A 19,133-nucleotide genomic window follows, 5' to 3' on the forward strand; every position below is an offset into this window, starting at 1 on the left:
TGCCACCTGAAATATGTTGAATTTTTAGTTTGATAATTGGAATTGGAATTTTATATATTAATATATGCTTTTACTTGTTTATACAGTATTTATTATTTTGAGATTTTGTGCTGTTACTGATAATAGCATAGGTACAGTACGCCTTTATCATGCTTTCTTTTGAAGGAACTATTCAATCTACAGTTTGTACAGAGTTTCCTATTTGTATCAACTGTTTGAGTTTATTATTTTCCTTGTGTTTCCTCCATCAAAACATAAATTTTTTGGATGTATTGTTTTGATATTGTAGGATTAGGACTTTTCTTCTTTTTGTAATAGAGTTGCTTTATGCTTGAGTAACAAATTTCACTTGTTATATATAGTTATTATGTACTGTTGCTAAGTATTGGGCCATTATGCCAGGCAGAGTAAAGAAAACTATCTGAATTAGACAGAAATGCCTGTTGATTGAAACAGTTTGTTTTCTAGAAGCAGAGTGAATTAGGAACTGAGCTGAGAAGAGCTAGGATGAAATTGCTCATGCTGGAATTATTTTATATAAAACTTTGTGTACATTTTTCATACTGGAATGAATACATTTTGAACTGAAAGCAGTGCATGATTACTCTTGAGCATTAGAATACTATTTACCAAGGATTGTGCACTTTTACCTTGAATATTTTAATTTAATTTTCCATAAAGTAGATTGACATACGTTTTCAAATAGATTAGACACTGCAGGTACAGAAACGTCCAATTTTCTGGCATCCCTCAGTCTGGAAAACTGGCTTGTATGGCAGTTAGGTAAAAAAACAAAAACTAAAATAAAATAAAAAATAAAATAAAATCTCATTCTGGATTAAAGTTACCAGTCTGGCACCATTCCACCAACTATTGCACTTTGAAAATATGGTTATGAAAGCCTCCATAGTTTGAGTTTTGCACTACCAAATGACTTCAAGATAACAGTTTTCATTTATCTTAAACAAGCCAGTAACAAAAACGATATTTTAGATTATGGATTCTAGTCTGTTTTCCTGATAACTCAGATTACTTGGCTTAGTGTTCAGAAATACTTCACAATATGCAAGGTGTATATGCCAACACTCTCTGTAATGAGGCAGAAAACTAAAATATTTTATGTGAGCCTTTGTTGATAAAATGAGCCTGTCAAACTGTAGACATTAATTTTGAAATAAATGCAACAATGCATATAAAAATCATTATAAAATTAAAAAAACTTTTTTTACAATGTGTGCTGATCTTGTCCAAGAATATGTGCTGTGTGGTTTGATAATGAATTTATCATAACCAACCTGTGGCTAAACTGAAACACAAGCACACACACACACACACTTTCATTCATTCACTCTCTCTAATGATGCTTCTGTAGGTTAATCATATGCCAATTAAGAAACAAACAAACATTCATTTTACAGAGATTATTATGTACAGTGAATGTGTGTGTACATGCATTAGTATCATTGCCATTTTAGCTAGCTGCAGTTGATTACAGTAGTAAGATGTTAGGAAAAACAAGTTGGTACTGCACATCTTCTTCGTTTAACGTGCGTTTTCCCATAACACCAATTAAAAAGAAACTAAAGGCAACATTGCATAAGGGTGTAATGAAAGGTAAAACTATTTACGATGCATGTCTGTGTAAATGCGTTTGTATGTGTGAGTGTATTGTTTGTTTGATATTATGATACAAATCGTTTCAACACCATTTGAAGTTGTTTCAATACACTGCATTCGTAAAGTCAACTTGCAGCACACTCAAGTTGATTTGATTTGGCTCCGAATACTTTTGGTCAGTGTTTTATCTCTCTCATTGTACAATAATTTATATATCTCTCATTGTACAACAATTTAATTTCATAAAAACAAAACTTACAATGTGTGTGTGTGGTAGAATTATATGAACAGAAACATATGACTGGTCTAAAATTGCTAGTTTTGATAATGTTTCTGTAAAAATAATAAGGTGAAAAATAAAGTTTTCAGTGATGCAGTATATACTGAATATATTATAAAAAGACTCTCTTTAGAGAGAACCAAACACAAACTAAGAACATTATACTAAGCTTTACAGTATTAAGCATTCATGTGTAAGTGTATCTACTGATCATTTCTGAGCTTGTAGGCTAAACAAGGTACAGTGGTATACATACTGTACAATCTGCTTTCAAATATTTGAAAAGTTCTGTAAAACAGTAACATGCCAGAACAGAAACAAACCATACGGAAAATATGCAGTCATAGTACTGGAAATATTTCTTGAATTAAAACGTGGTCTGTTTACACTATGACATGTATGCACAGGATTACATTTAGTCTAGGCTAGGATGGCTGCACTTTTGTATGTAATCAGTACCAAAGGCATTGTTGAAAATTAAGTATGAATTAATTATTGCATTCAACAGTCTGTTTGACTAAATTATGGTAAATTACAAAATTTCTCATATGATAAAGTGATAAAAAGAACAAGACGCATAAACTGAAGGTAAATAGGCAATTACCCAGCCTAGAGTATGAGTGAATGAAAACCAAAGGTACAGTATTCATAGCAGGAGGGCTGGTTTGAGGGCCGTTTGGATTGAATTTTCATTGATTTGTTGGCAATGTAGGGGTCTTTGCTGTAAAGCTCGCAAACATGTGGACCTTTTTTGTTGTATTGATCAGGGATCAATACAATCAATGAAAATTTTGATCCGCCAGGACCTCAAACCAGCCCCCCCTTGCTATAAATACTTGCCTATCTTTGTTTATTATTATTATTATTATTATTTTTTTTTTTGGGTGTCTTTGAGGTCAGTCAGAGTTTCTTCTGTGCTGGGTAATGTTCTTTGTACTATTTACCATATGTGTATATGCACATACCATATATATATATATATATATATATATATATATATATATATATATATATATATATATATATATATATATATGTATATGTATATGTATATGTAATGTATATATATACTGTGTGTGTGTATATATATATATATATATATATATATATATATATATATATATATATATATATATATATATATATATATATATACACATACATATATGTATATGTAATGTATATATATACTGTGTGTGTATATATATATATATATATATATATATATATATATATATATATATATATATATATATATATATATATATATATATATATATATTGAAGTAAAAGGAAGGCAGATGTTTATATGAAGGTGGTCTTCATGCTTTTAATGCATTATTTGAAGTTTATCAACTTTTATTTTCAGTCATCAGAACTGAAGTGCCTTGTAAACATGTGACCCACAGTACAAGGAGATTCTGTAGGCAGGATAGAATTCTAGTTATTTGCACTGACAAATTTAATGGGAATGCTCTCATATTCAATAAGAACCATAAAAATGTTTTCATTCTTGTCAGTTTCCCATGTGTTATATGGATGGGTCAACTGCAAGTGTCCTTGAAAGAAAATATGTTTGATGACCTTGAAAACTCCTGCATTATTAGTTCCTTGACTTTTTATAACAAATAACCTGAAATGAAAAAAAAATGGATCTCAGTACTCCTGTTGAAGCACTTGTTGAGGAATTGTATTTAATCAGTTACAGTAGTATGGATCTCAGTACTCCTGTTGAAGAACTTGTTGAGGAATTGTATTTAATCAGTTACAGTAGTATTTGCATCCTCAAGTATGTTTAAAAATAAACTTGAAAAATCAGAGAACTTTTGGTTTATGCTAAAAACGATGCTTATGTTTTCAATACTTCATCTTTAAAAAATGATGCTTATGTTTTCAACATTTCATCCTTAATGTTTTTCAAATGTTCTTACAAAAAACGTGTGTAGTAAATCATGTGGTTTTATTTAAGGTACTTAAATAAAACCAGTTTGAAAAGGATAAGTGCACCAGGGATGACAATTTAGTGCTACTAGAACTGTGAGAGAACAATAAAAGGAAAAAGAGGCCAAGCACTTTAGGAAAAATAAGTTTATTAAGGTGGTTGCTTGAATCACTGTCATTTTAATTTTATGAGAAGTACTCATTGTACATTTGCAATTCTTGTACATAAATCATTTTTCACACACTAATATACCAGCTCTGAATATATGTTAAAAACCTAGTGCCTTATAAATAAAGGTCAAGAATTAAGACCAAGTATTGTATAAATGAAGAACTTACTGTAACAGTTTGGTTAATGCGATTTATCCAGTTATTACATTTTGAAAGCTCTGCAGTTTTTAAGAAAATCTCAGTTTTATTACTAAAGACAAATGCTTCAGGACAACCTTATGAGAGTCAAGTATTCTAACTGGTTGAACAGTCTTGATTAAACTACATAATGATAATGAAATATGTAGTTAAACTCCCTTATAACCAATCAGGCTGTCAAGTTGGTGGAGAAATATAAAGAACAATCGCAAGTTTAGGGTTAAGAGGCACCTAAGCCTAGTTCTTACCTAAAGAGAATCATCATTCATTAAATCACTAGTCTTGGCTATTAATTATTGTTTATGAAACGAGAGAGACACTTTTGGAATACTAGTACTGAAACAATACATTACAAGTGGATATTTAGCTAATATGTCTACGGAACTTTGCAAATACTGTACACGTGGATATTATCAAACACATGGATATTATCAAACACAACAGGTTAAGGGGACACCGATTATGGCAACTTTATTAGTTTTTTTTTTTTTTTCAAGTGGGGACTGAACCCATATCCATTGATCTTACTCTTTTATTCTATGTAAGACTGTTAGCATATGGTCCTTACTCATATATCACAAATATTAAGATTTAGATAAAGGTAAATAGGACAATAACATTAGATTTTTTCTTAAAAGCAAGGAGTGAGCTCTGGCACAATGCTAATGACAATGGCACAATGTTAATGACAATGCTAGATTTTGGTTATATTTTTTTCATATTTGAAGGAACATTTTGGTAGGCATTCTTATATTCTCTCTCTCTAGCTAATGTTGCTATTATAAACTTTCTCACGTGAAAGTACAAACTTAAGATCTTTTATATTTAATATTTATATTACCCTTTATGATTGTATGTCATAATTTTTATGTAAGTATATGGACAGTTATGTACAGAATGTTTTCATTTTGGCAGTTTCTATCCACCCATGAAACTCAGTTATGTACATTATACTAAGGAAATGTAAATTACAATCTTTATAAAAGAAAACTGTGATATTGGATTCTGAAGCCATAGGTAATGTATTTGAAAAACCTCTCATGAAGAAAAAACTTTTATTTTAATTTCTAGTAAACTTTCACAGTACTGTACAAGTTCCCTTGTATGTGAATAGATGCCATTTTCAATTATAAATACATTAATAGGCAGGGTAACACTTTTCAGAGAAGGGGAAGCAATTTTGCAGGGTATATTTTGGTGTCAAGTTCCCAAATCCTCAATAGTTTCTGTGTGATGGAATTTTGTCTCTGATAACAGAGTTGATTATTAGTGTGTATTAAATTTTTAAATATTTCATTAGAATAAACTACTGAGAACTTTGTAAGGAGAACAAGATGAGAAGTTTTCATTTGTGAAAATTGATATTAATTTAGTGTTTGATAATGGAAAACTATGTTTATTTAGGATGTTGAAAGATATTTGTAAATGACTCTGAAAAGTGTTGCAATGCCCAATTTGATCTAGCAAAATTTTGTTGAAAAGATACCAAATTCATCAAAACCATGTTATTTTTATATTGTTCATGTCACATAATTGGGAACTTTACTAAAGGAGCTGTACTACAAAGATGTAAAAAACATAGAATGGCATGAACGTTTTTCATGTGTTACGTAACACAGTAAACTGAAATGGTACAGGTATTGTTTTATATATTTTTACTCTACAGTTTACAATTAGAAGTGTATGTTGTGCGTATGTGATTCAAATTAATTTCATCTTTTTCAGGATTTAGTATTGAATGTTTCCAATTATTTTAGGCTTCCCTATTTTAAAGATTATTATGGGAGGAGTTCATCTGTTTTATAGTACGTAGCTAGTTTGACTGTTAAATATTTTTATGTGAATTTCCAAAATAGAATTGGCAATGAATGTCAAGTTTTGGAAACAAATAAGTTTTGTCAATCGCTATATTGTCAATTATAACCCAGTTATAAAATTTTTAAAAAAGCTGTAATTTAATGTGAAATCTAAGCATTACTATTATCAATAAAGACAGTTCCCTCAGGCTAGCCCTGTGAGAGCTAAGTGACTTAGCTCAGTGGTCTGGCTAACTATATAATACTTTTATCAAAGTTTGAATTGATTGTCTGTTTTCATAATTTTCCAGGAATTCAGAGTTACAATGGTTTGGTTAAATTGTATGATAATACATGAATATTCAAGTTTGAAATTATTGACCTCATTCATAATTACCCAGGAATTAAAAGTTACAGTCTAGATTAGGTTAGGCATTATTTTATAGATCTGAGAACTTTTATTTGGATTTATACTTGTTAAACATTCTGCATTACACTATATGTAATCCTAATGTTAAACATTCTGCATTACACTATATGTAATGCTAATGTTCACTCAGTATGAATTAGAGATAATTGAAGATGGTTACCATCATTACTTTATGATTTGTAGGTTTTAGTATTGAGTTTTTTTTAATTATATAGCACATTATACTGTAGCTACTAACATAAGTTTTCACAAAACTTTATTTTTGTGATGTGATGTAATTTGTCATTTTGATGTGATAAGACCATGCTTTTTGTAGAGATATAGGCTGTAAGTATTTGAGATGTTTATTAAAAGTATTTTCAAAGGATTTAGTTATTTTTACTCTAATAAATTATGTACACTAGTATTATAAATTTTTATTAATTCCCTTTTAGGGTGTTTAGTTGTAACCTAAGATTTGTCCCTGCCCCCAGCACTAACCCATTGCCATTGTTGGGGTCCTTACAGGATGGCAGCAGAGAAGCAGTGTCCAAGTGCTCTGGAACAGAATGGAATATAAGATTTAAGCCGAAGGTCAAGCACTGAGACCTACAAGGTCATTCAGTGCTGAAAGAGAAATTGCAAATAAAAAGGTCTGAAAGGTGTAACAGGAGGAAAACCTCACTGTTGCACTATGAAACAATTGTTTGGAGATGGTGGAAAGTAAAATGGAAGAAACGGAATATGAATGGAGTTTAGTGTAAAAGGAATGAAAGGGGTGCAGCTACGGGGCGAAGGGATGCACCTAGTGCTGTGGTGACGGACATCAAATTTGGGCCCAGAAGCCTTGCACCTCATCTGATTACTTAAACTATAGTTAGGCCATTTTTTCTCTCTTAGTTTCACTTTCATTGTTTTTTTTTTTCCTTTTATCAAAGGCCATTTTTTTTCTCTTAGATTCACTTTCATTGTTTTTTCCTTTTATCAAAACATACTCAAGATAATGACTAAAATTATTTGTATCTGGAAAGTTCTGCATTTAAATCTTTAATGGAGGTGGGTGGATCCTTCCAATTAAATGAAAAATAAATTAGAATAACTTTAGAAGTCTTTTGAGGTTGCATAAAGAAGTTCACGCATGATCCAGCCTTGGCCCATTTTGATTTTATACTGGGAAACAAGAGTTAATCAATGATCTTAATTCTAGAGAGTGAAAACCAAGAACCATTACTAAAACATGAAAACTATCCATTACATTCATCATTTGAAATGACACACAAAAAACATGGTTCACTGAAGCAACTGCCAAAAATCATCCAGTGCTATCATGCAATAGAATACTGTATATAAATAACAAGGACATAAGTAATGAAATATGACACGAATTGTGCACAAGGAACAATCATACTGCCCAATAATGAAGAAGAACCACTTGAAAAGAATGAGCTATACTGTATTGTAAAATTACAATACTGTATCCCGTGGAAAAATATGTAACCTCTAAAATTAGCAAAAATTGAATACGGGCAAGATCTTCCTTTGAAAAAATGAGATGTCCATGTGTTCTTTAACCCTAAAATGCAAATACTGCAATAAATATGGACACAGAAAAAACCCACTGGGGGCCTTACAGCATGGCAGCTGAGATGATGTCAAGAGTGATCTGAAGCTTTGAAACCTTGCACCTCATCTGCTGACCTAAAAAGTTTTTTCTATATTAAGTATTTCATTTTTTCTTTCATTTTTTCAAAACACACTTATAATGAAGACCCTAAAAGGATTTGGATTGCAAAAAACTCTGGTCTTCAAACTTGAATGGAGGGCGCAGGTGGATGAAATGCCTCTCCACAGGTAAAACTGGAGTCCTGATATGGATGAGCAAGGGTAAAACATTCTGTCAAACCTCCCCCTGCCTGCTGGGTCCAATCTGGATGGACTGAAACACATAAGGGGCACTGAGGGTAAGATGTATATTCAAGTGGGTGTCCGAGAGCAGCCAACATTTCACCTCCCTTTGTAGGGCCTCCCTGGAAGGAGGGCACCGTCTCATCCTGAATTCTATCTTTTGTGTAATGAGTATTAGTCCAACGCATTTGACCTCTGGCCCACCCTTGATTCTCCCTTTGGATTCTTTCAGTCAAGAAAAAAAATAAAATAAAAAACGTTAAAACCTTTAGAGGTAACAAAAAAAAAAGAGGGTACCTAAATTCAGACAAAGTCCAACCTTGAGTCATTTTGATTTTGTTTTTGGAAATGAAAATTGGTCACAGTTCTAAATACCTGAAACTGAACACCAAATATCATTAAACAGCTGAAATAATTTTTAGACAAATTACAATATGGTTGGTCAAAGCAACTACCAAAAATCAATCCGAGAGTTATCAAACAATATCTTATACTCAAAAGTTAAAGGAATAAAACACAGGGAACAATCATATTACCCAGTATTGAAGATGAGCGAACTGACGAACACCTTGTTAGATCAGATTATCCGTACACAATAATGTGTAAGGTCGTGAAATCTTACTGTTCCAAGCATAGGAAATAAAGAAACCTCACTGCAAGTACCAATATAAAATTTGAATGACAGGATACTAAACCCTCACTATGCAAAACTTGCAGTGGGCATGGACAGAGACAAAACATGGCATAGCAGCTCCAGATGTGCATACCGTGGGCCAAATCACCACTCGTGTGGAATTCTGGTGAACCATCTTTCATAAACTGGTCAGAATCACCATGCAAGATATAAAGTGTGCACGTATATATACAGTGCACAATTAAAAACACTTCAAGATAGAACTGGAATGTCATTGAGAGATATTAAACCGGAACAGAAAGTAAGAAGGTTTAATAACCTGACAAAAATCTATGTACAAAATTATAACCCCTAAAGCTATCCAAAAATAAAATAGTAATATAATCAATAAAAAGGTGCAAACAAACAATGTACAAGATAAAATATAACAAAGATTAGATTAAAAAATACATTACAAAAAAAGAATAAATCAAAAGACCTAAACCCACGTGATGTACTATCACAAATAAAAACTGAAAAAATTGACTGAAATATCAGAAGAAAACAACCAAATAATTTTTCTGGGCTTCAAGATAATGAGAAACAACCACCCAAAACGAGTTATATAAGAACAAAAACAAAATGCTGGTTACCATAATAAAGCAACTCCATCCATCGAACCTAAATATAAAATACAAACAGACAATAAGCGATATACACAACCAAAATTAGACCAACATCACAAATAATAAATAATTAGCAGACGTTTTACTTCAAAATCTAGACATACCAAAAGAAAGAAAAAGCATGCAGTAAAATAAACATGTAAGAACATGTAAGGGAAGATGTAATAATCCATTTACAAGTGCTTCCTGCAGCAAATAGGCCCATGAAAAAAATTGACAGTAACGCAAGATGACACACAAAGATGTAATAAAAATGTAATAAAATAGGTGTAATGAAAATCTGCAGTAAAAACTAGCATATAAAAAAAGACAACCTACAAAACATAATAAGAAATTTTGTGAAATATGGAAACAAAGAAACAACTAACATAGAACCTCTTGAAAAATGATGAGTGTGTATTAAACATTTGACATATTATAAAGAAGAACATGTTACAGATATTATTACAAGAAAATATTCAAACACAAGAATACCAAATCAATTTTAAAAAATGGAAATTCCTAAAGAACAACAAAAATATAACTTCAGTTATAACTAGATCATTTGTAGCAAAGAAAAGGCAGCCTTGATAGCTAATGATCAACTGTTTGAATATAATTACTGTACCTCCCTTTTGGAGTAAAGAATGCTCCTGCCCATTTTTCATGTGTTATGATGTCCGTATTAGCTTCCCAATTAAGGTATAACGTGTTTGTATGCTTAGATGACATAATCATAATAGGGGCTACAGTAGAAAAGGGATTTTGACAAAGGAAAAATCTATTTCTGAGGAAGGTCCCGTGTCACCCGGTGAAATTCCATTACAGCACCAATTTCTAGGTATAACAATGCTAGAAATACCAGAGAAAAAGAGCTTTCAGGAAAGCTGGGTTACTACCCCAGTCGAGCGTCTTCTAGGAAGGCGTCGGTATAAGAAGGGTGAGTGAAATATCACTACCACGGAAACCTACTCAAAGATCTCTCCCTACCAAAAATGCCGGAACAGAGCGGTGAGCCGTTACAGCCCAGCACTCAACACCCGCCAGGATGGCGAACCAGCGCCACCTACCTCATTCCATGCTAGCACTAACCCCAGACTTGGCATGTGCAAGTAGGGGAGTACTAGGTGATCGAGGGAGGGTCACGGAGTGACACGGGACCTTCCTCAGAAATAGATTTTCCTTTGTCAAAATCCCTTTTTCTGAGTTCAGTCCCGTGTCAGCCGGTGAAATAGTAATAGAGAATCATGCCAAGGCTGAAACTACAAGGAAAAAAAAGGGGGTAATCTGAAGAAAAAAAGGCCAAAAATTTACGAAAATAATTTTAATCAAGTAAACTCTTCCATGTAGCAAGAATACTAAAACTAAGGTATACTAAATCTAAGGCACATCCAAAAACTTAATACTATGAAACAAGGAGGTCCCGATGCGACGGGAAAAAGCCCCAAAAATCTTAAAATTACTTAAAGCTAGGTGAAACATGAAATGTGCACAAGACAATTGCAAATACAACCTTAATACTATACACGTAAACTTAGGCTAAAACACGTAAGAGACAAGATCAATGAAAATTAACATATACATATATCTGGGGTAATGGGAGCCAAATAAAAACAAATCCAGTACCCCATAAAAAAAACAATCATGGCATGTCAGATTACACTTTTCCATCAGTAGATACAAGATACATCAATATGAGGAGCCAGGCAGTGAGGCATAATCAACCAGGAGAATAAGCAGAGAAGTAAATGAGGCAGGCGGGCGGGGGGGAAAAGGAAAGGATAAGGATATGATTAGTTAAGGTGGGGAGATGACACTTCCCACTGCTATGGTAGAGTATTTCAGGGCTTCGAGCGATTTTAAATAGTGGCGTTTAAACACTAGAGGTGATTTCCAACCCGTAAATTTAGATAACTCTGAGAAGTCCATATTATGAAAGTAATTAATAGAAGTAGCAACTGCTCGAATATCATGAACTTTAGGAACTGAATCAGGGTTGGCCTGTTTAATGAAATACAGAATTTGTTGTCTTATAGCATTCAATGAAAGAGTACCACCTTTCTCCCTGATGAAAAGAGGACCCGACTTACTCTGTGGAGTTCTTAAAAGGTAAGATTTAAGTGTATAAACTGGACATAAAGACTGGTCTTGAGGAAGGGGCACCACCTTCCAAGGAGACCACCTGTCCTGTGGGTCTTCGTTCTTAGCTAAAAATCTAGGGTCAGGGGAAAGGAGGACCTCTCCAGACGGGAGGAAGTTTACAAAATTATCACCTCTAGTGAGAGCCGACAGCTCTGAGATTCTAGCACCTGAAGCCAAGCTAATCAAAAATAAGGTCTTCCTTAACAGATCCTGATAAGAGCAATGAAAGTTATCCAACTCTGATGCTAACTTAAGGACGTCATTGAGAAACCACGTAACAGAATGTGGGCGTGATACTGGTCTCAGACGAGCGCATGCTCTGGGGATGGACGAAAAATAGGAATCTGTAAGGTCGATTTTAAAGCCGTAAAGAAATACTTTCTTCAATGCAGACTTGACTGTGGTAATAGTGGCCGGAGCAAGGCCTTTTTCAAACAGTGACCTAAAGAAGGAAACTCCTAAATTAGTCGTCATGATTTTGGCTTCAGATGCTTTCAGGAAGGAGGCTAATTTTTTGACTGCTGAGTCATACTGTCTAAGAGTAGAATCTCTTTTATCTGATTCTAAAAACAGAGTGTTGACAGGGTCAATGTTCGCTCCTTTTTGGGCTGCGAATTTTATAAAGTCCATAAAACTAGGGCATTCTGAATCCTTGAGAAGCTGACACAGTCTTGGTTTGTACTGTCTGGGTCAGAATGGGCTTGGGAATCCGAAGACTCCGTAATCCCAGTTCCTGAAGGAGAGGGAACCAATTGCTCTTCGGCCAGTAGGGGGCTACTAGGGCTGGTTGACCCTTGAATGTCCTGAGTTTGTGTAATACTTTCAGCAGTAAATTTATTGGAGGGAACAGATAAATCTTCTCCCAATTGTTCCAATCTACTGTCATTGCGTCTGTGGCGAACGCCTGAGGGTCCAGGTTGGGGGCCACGTAACAGGGGAGCTTGAAGTTGCTCTCCGTTGCGAACAGATCCACTTGGAGGCCCGGAACCCGGCGGCAAATCCATTTGAAAGATTCCATGTCCAGGGACCACTCCGTCTCCAACGGGTAGCCCTGGACAGGGAATCGCCACCACGTTCCGCACCCGCTAGGTGGGTGGCTGACAGGTGCCAGCCGTGCTTGTTCGCCAGGGAGAAGATAGCAACCATTACTTGGTTTACTCGACCTGATTTGGAGCCGCCCTGTTGATGCAATGAACTACCACTGCGCTGTCCAACACCAGCCTGATATGAATCCGGTTGGGGGCGGATTTTCTTCAGGAGTTAGAAAGACCACCATAGCTTCCAGGGTATTTATATGGAACTGCTGAAACATTGTGGACCACGTTCCTTGTACTTTCTGTTTTGGTGAATATCCTCCCAGCCGCTTAGGGAAGCGTCTGTGTGGACAACTAGTGCCGGAGGGGGAAATTGAAGCGGAACTGTTTTGGACAGGCCTCTGACTGTGGTCCAAGGCCGAGTCTTGTCTTTAAGATTCGAGGATAGAGAGACCTTGTCTCTGAGCTTGACATTTGCTCGACTCCGCCACACTCTGTTTATGTCTTTTAATTTCGCTTTTAAGAGCAGGTCTGTCACTGAGGCAAATTGAAGAGACCCAAGGACTCTTTCTTGGGATCGGCGGGATGCCGATGGATTTTGAGGAAATCTCCTGGTGAGGATGCTATCTCTTTCCTCTTGGGAGGCGGAAGAGATAACGTGTGAGAGGACAGATCCCACTGGAGACCCAGCCACTGAAACCGGGACTCCGGAGTCAGGCGGGACTTCTCTCTGTTCAGCTGAAAACCTAGCGACTCCAGGAAATTGATGACTATGGACGTAGCCTTCTGACACTCGGAACAGTTGGTGCCCAAATTATCCAATCGTCTGGTACGCTGCTAGGGATATCCCTCGAGACCGGAGTTGTTGCACTACCGTGTCCGCCAGCTTGGTGAATACCCTGGGCGCAATGTTCAGACCGAAGGGCATGACCCTGAAGGAGTAGGCTTGATTCCCGAGTCTGAAACCGAGGAACTGAGAGAAGTTCAGCGTGAATCGGGACGTGATAATAAGCGTCTGAAAGATCGATAGAGGTGGTGAAGGCTCCACGCGGAAGTAGAGTCCGTACCTGAGCTACCGTAGTTAGCATGCGAAATTTGTCGCATTTTATGTAGAGATTTAGACGCGACAGATCCAGGATCACTCTTTGCTGATCGGAGTCTTTTTGGGAACAGTGAATAACCTGCCTTGAAAACTTTAGGTGCCTTACTTTCTTTTTATTGCTCGTTTGTTGAGCAATTCTGTTACGTAATCCTGTAGGACTGATGTGGGTGGCTGGTAAAATCTGGTTAGAGGAGGAGGGTTTTTGATCCAGCTCCACCCCAGTCCTTTGGACACAATGCTGTGTGCCCAAGGGCTGAAGGTCCATTGGTCCCTGAACCAATACAGGCGACCACCTACCTGGGTTTTCTCAGTGAGAGGGAGCGGGTTTATTCCCCCTACCACGTCCAGGTCTTCCTCTTGGGGTGGTGTTGGGCTTTCCTCTATGAGGGACTTTGCCTCTTCCTCCTCTTGCAACCCTATTAAGGCCGTGAAAGTATCCACGGCCCTCATATGTGGGGTTGTACGCTGGTGAAGCCACGTAAGAGGGTGCAGCTGGTTGGACCAGCACATATTGTTGGGGGTGAGCCTTGGAGGTAGAAGGCTGGGCTACTGCCGAGACCGGGACGGCTTGGACTACCGCCTGATGGTGGGGCCTCTTATGTCTCCTGAAGCGTTTGCCTCCTCTCGTCTGGGGGCCGGCCGATTCTGGGGTCTTGCGCTTATAGGCAGAAATGCCCCAGCGAGAGCGCAGACTCTGATTGGCCCGTGTAGCCTCAGCCATAACGCTGAAGTGACCTCCTCTTCAGGGAAGAGGTTAGGTCCCCAGATCGAGCTTTTAACGAGCTTGTTAGGCTCGTGGCGGATAGTAGCATCGGCGAAGATGAACTTCCTGCATTCCAGTCTGGCCATGATAAACTCGTACAAGTCCGACTGGAAGTCAGCTAGCAGGACTTAGCCAAAACTTGGAAGAATGGCTCGTCCGAGCAGGAGACGGCAGTAGCTTCTGTAAGGCAGCCAGAGCTCAAGGACCGGGCTAACTTAGTCCGGGCCTCAAACTCCGCCTTATAAGGATTCCGCAGCTTGGGGAGCTGCTCACTGAATTGCGTGGAAGCGCAGAAGGGTCCAGCTTCCCAACAGTGAAAGTGGACGGGCGTCCACCCAGAACTCATTACTTCCTGGGAATACCAGGAAGTAGGGTCTGTTTCCCTTAACTGTGGTAACGGATTACCATCGAAGCATGCTCGGGCCGTAGCCAGAGCGACTTTGTCCAAGCAAGGGGTGGGTAGGTCTTCTCCCAGGGTGAACATCGTAAAGTTGCCCTTGAAAGGGGTCAACTTCGTGTTTTCTGCCTGCCACTCCGTCAGAGTGCGCAGGAGAGCCGACTGAGCTTGGTCCCTAGGGATGATGACAGTCTCCCTAGGAACCTTGTCTGACCGAATCCAAGCTTCCTCTGTGAGCCTCACGAAGCCTGGGTAAGGGGGCAAGAGATCGGGGAAGAACTCCAATTCCTCCAACCGCCTCGTGCAAGAGCCTCCACTGTAAGCTCGCCATCATGTTGGATGGCCCGGAGTCTAAGCGCCAAGGGTTACCGACATCGAACGCGGGAGGTCCGCAGTTTCGGGATAACATACTGTGGCTCGGCTGGGGGTGGGCGAGCCATACCTGCCAGTATGTTATCATGACTGGCCAACTTCTCAGCTATCTTGTCAAATCTGGAATCTAGGTCCTCTGTAAACTTTTATAAAGTTGATTGGCAAAGGCCTCTGCATCAAAAGCAGGCTGGCGAGGGGCTTGGTTTTGCAGCCCTCTTACTCGCGCCTTTGCTGGAGGAACCAGACTTGCTCCCGGAGGCTACAGGTCCTGAAACCTTAGCCTTCGATGGGGGGAAGGGCGATGCCTTCTTGGAAGTCGAGGACTTGTAGCCCTTCGCCTTCCATGAAGTCTTCAACTTCAACTTGGGGATAGCAGACGGAGCTCTATCACCCGAGGAGGAAGACTTCACAAAACCTGCAAAGGAAGATACGGATGAAGCAGGGGAGTCAAACAGAGGGGGGGGGCCCGCCCCAACAACCTCACTTACCTCACCACTTACCACCTGGTCCTGCTCTGTATTCATTGGTTCCAGGTTGAGATCCAAGGCGGCTACATCCTCCGAGACCTCAGCGTAGAGGATATCCACTTGGGGTGGCTGGGTCGCATCCCGGATTTGCTGGATGATTGGGGTGGCAAGATCTTCAGGCACTGCGGCCGCCACCCGTGCGCCGGGGTAAAGCAAGTCCCTCAACCTGGCGTCGAGGACGTAGGGGCTTCCCCGACGGAACATTCCTGCCAAACCCAGCCACCCAGGCCCGGAGGGATTCAAGGCAGACTTCTTGGAAGCTTCGTCCGCCTGTAAGAAACCAACAATTAGCTAAGAACGAAAAAGCCAGACCGGGAACCTCATAAACAATATACAATATGAGGAGCATAAAACGGGAGAAAAAGACTGTCACTTACCGACTCATCCTGGACGGTTGCGCAGAGAGAGCAAAGCAAACCTCACAACCATCAGGTGCCAAACAACCAGGTCATCAAGTCAGACCGCACAACCAGCGTGGGTCCGGCATACTACGTGCCCGTAGGGTTGTTGAAGGGAGGCGGTACACCCCGGCTCCTCACAGCAAACAGTCTGTAAGTAGAAAAGTACATGAACCTCCCACCCTAAGCAATCTAAAGCCCGCAAGGCCGAAACTCAACTACAACCGAATACTCCGGCGGAGAAGAACTCCCTTATCATAAACTGGGCCAATAAGCTCTAAATGCACAGAGCGGAAGGTAAGGTCTTTCAGACCCCGGAGGACTCCGGGGAATGAAGGAACGAGAAACCAGGAACTAACCATAAGGGCTGCCAGAAAAAATAACGGCGGAGCCCCCGGGTGTAGGACCGGACTCACGTATATAAAATAAATAAAGGAGCGTACTCCTGTAGATAAACAGATTTATCTAAAATTAATGAAAAATAATAATAATAATAATAACAATAACAAGTGACGGTAAATACTCCGGAGACCGGAGGGGTCCGCTCCCCTTACATGATGTAAAACCTTCCGCCCTTACTTCCCCGCCGGAGAAACAAGACGGGCATAGTGCTCGTATGTTCATAACATAAGGCGGAGCAATATATTTTACCCTATCTACGTAACCCGACGGGGAGACGAGAGGTATGGGATAGTGACTCGAACACGTTCGAGCAAACAAACCACCAACCCCAACACAGCGAAGCTAGGGACGGTATGGGAGGGAGCGAATCCCTCTACCAATAGGAGGAGTCCCTGAACTCGGAGAAAAAAACGCCATCTAGCGTCACCCGCATGAGTAGAGCAAGGCTGGGGGGAGGGGGGTGGAGTAGGGGAGAGAAGTAGGCTACCAGGTAGGAACAGGAGACAGGGAGAAACATATCACCCGCTCAACTGCATCCATCCCTCCAAGAAAAATGAAACTTGGAAGGGTAGCCTACTACTGGGAGCTCGACACCAACCCGAAGCCCGACTCCTTCCTAGGCGAAGCCTAATATGGATCTAACCTAGTATAGGCTAGGAAAGAGGGAGGAGTGCAGAAGGGAGGAGGAAGCAACAGGGAGAGAAATTTTGTGCCGAGAGCCAACCGGGATCGAGAAGGGGGCAAGGAGGCGACTAGCCTAGAGGAAACACATCCAAAGAACTCGATTCCCCAAATGGAGGAAGAGAACTAAAAAGCTCACTCTGCCCACCGAAAAACGACCCCGGCGGAAACAGCAACCAAAACTCCCTCAACCTGATCTCCACACCCAGGGCAAGGGGAGGGAAGCAAACAAGCCTACACCACAAAATACCATCACACATAAAGGATTAGAACCAAATGTGCTCAATAGGGAGCGTAGCCTACCTCGGGGAGGCGGTTAGATCTGAGGCTGCCGCTACCACCCAGAGGTAAACAACAAAAATTAAAACAAATAAAATAAATAAACTAAAAATAAAAAGAGAGCACCATCTCCAAGCATAAAATAATTAGCCTACTTGAGACCAAAATAAAAAGCCTGAACCCAGCCTGGGGTACTTGGACGGGGCATCACCCTAACAAAGGCCAATAGGCCAATGAAATGTAATATCGTAAACAAAAAAGGGGGGGGAGCCACCGCAAGGAACCACCAGGAAGGGAACCAAGGGGTCAAAATCTATCTATAACGACGAGGAGACAACTCAACCGAAAAGAACAGAGGGAGTCGCCATGTCGACATGGCTGGCGGGGGACGCCGTGGCGTCATAATAAGATCTCAATATTTATGAAAATACGAGACCAAAACAGCCAAAAAATAGAACAAAACCCCACAAGAAGATGGTACTTAACTTAGAGATGGTAAAGCTGCTCGATGCCATCGTAGATGCAGAAAAAAATCCAAATAAGAGAGACGAGCACACAAAAGAAACGGATGCCGTCACGTGCTAGAAAATGGAATGAGGTAGGTGGCGCTGGTGTCGCCGTCCTGGCGGGTGTTGAGTGCGGGGGCTGTAACGGCTCACCGCTCTGTTCCGGGGATTTTGGTAGGGAGAGATCTTTCGAGTAGGTTTCCATTGGTAGTGATATTTCACTCACCCTTCTTTATACCGACGCCTTCCTAGAAGACGCTCGACTGGGGAGTAACCCCAGCTTTCCTGAAAGCTCTTTTTCTCTGGTATTTCTAGCATTGTTATACCTAGAAATTCGTGCTGTAATGGAATTTCACCGGCTGACACGGGACTGAACTCAGAAAAACATTATTGAAGTCTTAGAAGCTTTACAGCAACATGGTATGATAACTAATCTAACAAAATGTAAATTCTTTCGGCAAGAAGTTGAACTTTTGGGCCACATCATAACATCTGAAGGCCTTAAGCCTTGTGCAGATAAAGTAGCGGCAATTAAAGAATTTCCCAACCGAAGAATGCAAAAGAAGTAGCCAGTTTCCTCAGGCTCACAGGCTACTATCATAAATTCATAAAAGATTTTGGTGAAATAGCCTAGACCACTAGATTCATTGGAAAACCATCAGATTTTCATTGGGGACAAAGAAGAAAGAAATAGCTTTTCAAGAATTAAAGATTTCACTCACTAGCGATGAACTGTTAGCTTATCCAAAGTTCGATCAACCATTTCTAGTAACCACCGACGCGAGCAGTATAGCTACTGGGGGAGTAATTTCCCAAGTTGATGATGCAGGGAATGAAAAACCTATTTGTTTTGCATCATGAGCACTAAAAGGAGCAGAGAAGAATTACAGTACCTTCAATGGAGAGGCATTGGCGATTCTATGGATGCTAGAGAG

At 39.2% G+C, this 19,133-nt stretch overlaps 1 long non-coding RNA gene across 2 annotated transcripts in view; it reads right to left on the reverse strand.

Annotated features, from left to right (window-relative positions):
• LOC136843790 (uncharacterized) overlaps positions 1–19,133 on the reverse strand; it is a 128,333-nt gene that overhangs the window by 34,642 nt on the left and 74,558 nt on the right. The window contains exon 3 of one of the 2 annotated variants that reach the window (XR_010854677.1): positions 4,842–6,971. The exons of the other annotated variant lie outside the window; for it this stretch is intronic. This is a non-coding gene — a long non-coding RNA (uncharacterized lncRNA). Of the gene's footprint in view, positions 1–4,841; positions 6,972–19,133 lie in introns of those variants that run through there. 2 annotated transcript variants of the gene reach the window in all.

This window comes from Macrobrachium rosenbergii, chromosome 12 (genome assembly GCF_040412425.1).
Source record: "Macrobrachium rosenbergii isolate ZJJX-2024 chromosome 12, ASM4041242v1, whole genome shotgun sequence".
NCBI lineage: Eukaryota > Metazoa > Arthropoda > Malacostraca > Decapoda > Palaemonidae > Macrobrachium > Macrobrachium rosenbergii.